A 6,000-nucleotide genomic window follows, 5' to 3' on the forward strand; every position below is an offset into this window, starting at 1 on the left:
GTTTCCTTCTGGAAATTTCCAACATACATTTCCCTAAAGGCCACCAAGTAAGCACATCCCTGACTTTTCTATGCACTCACTGCAGCCCCTCCCAGGCCTCTTGGATGGAAGATTTTTAAGGCTTTCCCCACCCTTGTATTCTTGTCTGCCCTTCATTTGTTTAACAAATATTTACTAACCTCTCCTGGTGGCTTGGAAATGTCCTAGGGGATAAAGAGAGAGAGAGAGAGAGAGAGAGAGAGAGAAGGAAGAAAGGATGCCTGGCCTCAAGATGCCACCTAGCACATGCACAACTAAACACACAACTAAACATGCACAACTAAAACACGAAGTGACTAGATCTTACATTCAGGCTGCAACCATCACATGACTGGGGGGGCAGGGAGGGCAAGAGCAGATGCATCATTTTAGGGCTTGTGAGGTGGAGAGAAAATGCAAATGGCCTCTACAGGGGGTATTATCAACAAGGGTCCCTGTCCTGGGAGGTCTCATAGCCCTAGCTGGGCAGGAAAGAATGCTCCAGGCAAAAGGAACAGTGTGAGCAAACGTCATGTGGCATGATTTAATAACAGAATGGAAAATGGTTGGAAAGGTGGATGGGCACCGGATTCTAAAGAGTCACAGATGCCACCCTAAAGAAATGAGACAATCCCATGCAGTGTGGTGGGGGAAAATGCAGAGTATGGAGAGGGGAGCACCTGATTTGAATCCTAGCTCTTACACCCTTAATTAGCTCTAGGATTTAGGTCAAGGTGCTTAACCTGTCCAAGCCTGGATTACTGTGAAACCTAAAAAGTAACATCAACCTAGCAGGATGCACACAAAGATTGGAAATAATGAAAGGTCTGTTAGCACAGAGCCGTCTTTCCCTACCTAGCGGGAGCTCGTAGGCAGAGCCAGGACTCTGGGTTCAGAATGTGTGGGTCCATCCCAGCTGTGACCTTGGGCAGTTCACCAGATGCTTTCACTTTCCTGTCTATAAAATGGGGATAAGAGTGCTACCTCTTAGGGCTGATGCCAGAAATAAACACCCTACAGGTGTAAATGCTGGGAAGGGCGATCTATAAACCACTGTCACTTATCAGGGGACACCGGTGAACATCAAAGGTTTCTACAGTGGAAAAGATGCCAGGTGTGGCCACGGTGTGACAAATGGATGGTGGAAGAGTAAAGAAAGGAATGTCAGCAAACTTGTAACGAGAAAAGAGACAAGGAAAGGCCTGAGTCCATACAGTGGCAAGAGAAATGGGCAGAACTTGAGAAACTCATCTTCAGAGACACTGGGCTGTGTGTTGCTAAGAAATGGGAAGGAGAGTCGTCTGGATTTAGCCTTCCTCCAAACATATAAATATGTGCACCGTTGTCCACGCATCCACAGCCTCTGACCAGGCGCATGCACAGCTATACCTAGAAGGATTAGCATGCCTTTATTTGCCTTATGAAAAAGAACAGAAGAGCCAAGTGATGGATTCCTCCTTCCCTCCTTTTCAACCCCACATGTTGAAACAGCCTCCTTTAGAGACTTTTAAAAACTGAGAAATGAAGGCTGAAGGTGGGTGGGTGATGGGTATTGAGGAGGGCACCTTTTGGGATGAGCAATGGGTGTTGTATGGAAACCCATTTGACAATAAATTTCATATTAAAAAAAAAAGAAAAGAAAGAAACAGCCTCCTTTAACCCAGTGGTTCTCAATGCCGCTTTTAGACCGGAAGCACTTAGGAAAGGATTTCAAATGCCTGGTCCCTCCCCAGGTTTCTGACTCAGCTGGTCTCAGGGACAGCCTGGGCCCCAGGATTTTGTTACAGTCCCCAGATGGCTTTGGTCCAGGGTGCACAGCACTAACGCAATGGCACCCGCTACTGTGGTCTTTCCTCCAGCACTGGCCCTGGGGGCGAGCCCTGCAGAGCCACGTTCTAACACGGGTACTGTGACAGGACAGCTGGGTACCCGCTCTGTTGCTCACATTGCAATTCGGATTCCCGTTTCCACCGCACTTTCTAGGCAAGTCAAAGCCAGCTCGCGACTCCGACAGCCCTAACTACGCGGCTAGATTATTTTCCCAACACCAAGTGTTTGCAACTGTCGAGCAAAGAAATTTATTACCAAGTCTGGTCTCCTTAAACTGACTTTCAAATACTGCCAAAGAAGTTCTTTCCGGAAGCTCTGGGTAGGAAAAACAAAGGCTTCATTTATTTACTCCTTTGCTTTGTAACACAAACACGCATGAGAGAGTACGCGCTCTAGCCACGCTTATGATAGGTAATGCCGCGTGGGAGTGCAAAACACGACAGCCTACCTGCCTGGGGGGTGGGGTGGGGGGGCTTCACCCAGGCCTTCGTGCTGAGTCTTGAGAGATGCCGAGAAATAGAGGAGGAACACGTGTGGGCAGGGTCCTGTGGGCACACTGGAGTCATCTCAAGCTGCCTGGTGGGGTCTGGAGCCTGGCGACCTCCACCACGGGCGGAGAGGACAGCAGAAGCAGGAGGGTGGACAGGTGGGAAGGTTGGAGCGGAAGCCGTTTTTCATTTCTGCCATGAGGCTTAATGACATACATATTAGGCGGCAGATCTCAAACGTGACAACGGCTCTGTTCTGCCAGGTGCACCCCGTCATAAAGTATCACACAGGTGCGGACACTTCTGATGACAGATAAGGATGGTGAGGATAGAGACAGCTGTGGGCCAAACAAAAAATAATCAGCTCTTCTACAAAGAGCGGACGTCTGTGCCTGCAGCTCTTGTCCTGCTTCGAACCTGCTCTTTGCAGAGCAGCCCATGGGGGTGACAGGTCTTTGCCTCCTTGACCTGTGGCCCCTCACTAGCCTCGGCCATGCAAACATTCTGAAAAGGTGCTTTGTGGATCAGATCAGAGGCAAATGTTTTCACTCACTTAAAACACAATTTTGAGAGGATAGACTAATTAAGTATGCATGAAGCCATAAAACCCACTTGTGGCTTTTATGTGGCAGCGAACAACCCAGCAAGGAGAAAGATGCGTGCTAAAGGGAACAACTGTCTTTACTTAATGGGTAACAGGACTGATGGAAAGCGTCTTGAGTCTCTGGGAGCACGTGTTCGAAATACAACTTCCCAAACCCTGAGAGGAGACCCAGGAAGGAGCTTGAGATTTTCTAAGACTTGGCGGGGGCAGGGGGAAGGGGTCTCAGATGCCCAGCTGGGGCAGAAAACCACCAAGATTCCAGGTGTCCTCACCATCCATCCCGAGCTGCGCTGCTCAAACCTCAGAGGCAGTAAAATCCCCCGGAAGGGTATCACTCACTGCCAGATTCCAACCTCCAAGTTTCTGATGCAGCGGGTCTGGGGTGGGGCTGGGAATTTCTAGGTCTCAGCAGCTCCCAGGTGGTGTCGATGGTGCTCCAGGGACCACGCTTTGAGAACCACTGCTCTATCCTCAACAAACCTACCCTGCTCAAGATTGAAGAGTTTCTTTTGTTAAATTAAATACAAATCACAAGCACTCTCTCATTTTCAGTTCATAGGGACGTACTCACGTGGCAACACTGGGGTTGCATTTTGGGGGAGCTCACCCCTTTAGGGTACCCGAGGCACACTCAGGCCAACCGCAGCTGTCGCAAGTCCCCTCAGACGGGAGGTACCCAGAGACCACGGCCACCTACAGAAGAGCCCTCCCTCACCTTCAAAAAGTGCCGAGGGTGTCAGGAACTCAGGGAATGAGAAGCTCTTGGGATCAGCAGCCAAGGGTCAGGACGGCCCCCAGGAACCTTCCCAGAGGTCTGTCCGCTTTCTTACTCTGGCTTAGGGCGTGGCCTGAAGTAGAATCACCTGGGGGGGCTTTTGAAAACCCAGTGCCTGCCCCACCCCCACCCCCAGCACTCTCCCGTAATTTGAGAGAGATGGGCCCCCGTGTGTGTATCTTCAAAGCTCCCAGTGATTCTAAGACACAGGCAGGCAGGGGTCTGTGTGTGCGCAGACATGCCGTATGGACACAGCAGAGGCGTTGCACCTGCACGGATCTTTACACCATGCAACACGCTCCTCTTGGGGCAGCACGGGAGCAGGGAAGCCTGGAGGTCCTGTCTGCCTCGGACGGCACTTGGCAGATCCTGCCGAGCCTGTCTGCACATCAGGGCAGCGGGGATAACGATGCTTGCCCGAGCGAGCATTAGGAGGTCACGCCTCAGGGCTGCCAGCACACAGTAGGTGCACATAAAAATGCTGCCCTCATCACTCATGTGCATGCTCTGTGTGACTCCCATTCCAGAGTGCCCGCTCCGTGGCAAGGTGCAAGAAAAAATAGGATTCTGGGATGCAATAAGGATGAACGGGGGGTAGTAGGGGGAGGGGTCACAACATTCCAAGAGCAAATATCAGTGGGGCGTGGGCGGTACAGTCCAGATCACCCTGGGGTAAGTCGCGGTGGGGGAGACCTTTTGGGCTCAGGGCACTGAGGAATGTTATTCTGAGGAATAATCAGAAAGAAAACAACCTTGAAGGCCAGACGGAGGGTCTGCCCTTGATTTGGAGGTCAATGGGGAGCCAAGGGAGGTTCTTGAGCGGGAGCAACATTATCCAGGCAGTGAGGCATAGCATGGAAAGAGGAGAAATTGCCCTGGCAGTGATCTCAGCAGTACAGGTGGGTAATGAGGCTTCAGCAGGGTAGTGCTGGCAGAACGTCAGAGGGCGCCCATGGGAGAGGTGCAGGAGCAGGGACACAGGGCAGAGCGGGCAGCTGAGGAGGCCTGGAGAAAGGAAGGTACAGCAAAAGGACCTCGCAGGGGGGTGGTGGAGAGGGGGGTCCTCCTCTGGCTGGAAGGAGCCCGTGAATGTGGAGAAGACCCATCTCGAAGCACTTCTGTCGGAGGGGCATGGGATGTGAGAGCGCAGCAGGCTGCCCCAAGGAACTTGGAGGAAGCCTCGCCCTTGAACTCTGGTGCCCAGCAGCAGGGTCCAGGTCAGGGACCAGGTGCAACAACAATGCAGGAGATGTCAAGCTCACACTGAACTGTAGTCACCTAAAGGACATGTGGTCCCCTTGCAGGGATTCCTGAACAGGGATCAGCACTTTTTTTTTTAATGTTTGTTTATTTTTGAGGGGCGGGAGGCAGACGGAGAATTTGAAGAGAGAGCTGGATTCAGGGCTCAAACTCATGAACCATGAGATCATGACCTGGGCCGAAGTCGGATGCTTAACCGACTGAGCCACCCAGGCGCCCAGCACACTTTTTCTGCAAAGGGCCACACAGTAAATATCTTAAGCTTCCGGGCTACAAAGTTCCCATAGCAACTACTCACCCTGCCATCTTGGCACAAAAGCAGCATCCATAGGCAATATGGAAACGATGGATGTGGCTGTGTTCCAATAAAACTTTATTAACAAAAACAAGCAGTGGGCTGGATTTGGCCACAGGCCACAGATTCCCCCAACTCCTTGTTCTACCGTTCTCTGTCAATCCAGCTTGGGAAATCACTTTATTCCTATGTCTGCCAGTAAAAGCGCTGGCCCTTTATAACAACTTTGTGAAGCATTCCTGCTGCTGGCACAGAAAAGTCAATCTAGGCAAGTCTTTAATGCAAGCTTTTTAATTCCGTGAAAGTAATTTGCAAGGCAGCTTCAATTTCTTGTCTGATGCGCCAAGGGCACGCCTTCCTGCAGTAAGGGAGGGGGTGGTGCGGAAGGGGCTTAACCACTTAGGCCCAGACAACACTGTCCTGTGCTGAAGCCGTAGCAGGAATCCCATCAGGTGAATGAGGCACCCTGGGTGGTTTTGTTTTTCATCTGAACAGCAGCTGCTTGGAGCACGTAATTTAGGGCACAAGGGAAATGCTACACGCAAGGCATTCACTTGTGAATTCCAGGATGGGAGGTTTGCAGAACCAGGGGACAGAAGACAGGGCCTCTGGTAATTGACCCGGGGCGGGGGGGGGGGCGGGGGGGAACGGGCACCAGGTCGCATTTCCCTTGTGCCCTAAATTACGAGATCAAAGAAAATAAAGCAATAGTTTTTTGTTTTTTGGGTTT

At 51.3% G+C, this 6,000-nt stretch overlaps 1 protein-coding gene across 2 annotated transcripts in view; it reads right to left on the minus strand.

Moving 5' to 3' along the window:
* Nucleotides 1-6,000, minus strand: part of SLCO3A1 (solute carrier organic anion transporter family member 3A1) — a 311,316-nt gene that overhangs the window by 246,764 nt on the left and 58,552 nt on the right. The window lies entirely within an intron of this gene.

The sequence above is a fragment of the Panthera uncia genome, assembly GCF_023721935.1.
Source record: "Panthera uncia isolate 11264 chromosome B3 unlocalized genomic scaffold, Puncia_PCG_1.0 HiC_scaffold_1, whole genome shotgun sequence".
NCBI lineage: Eukaryota > Metazoa > Chordata > Mammalia > Carnivora > Felidae > Panthera > Panthera uncia.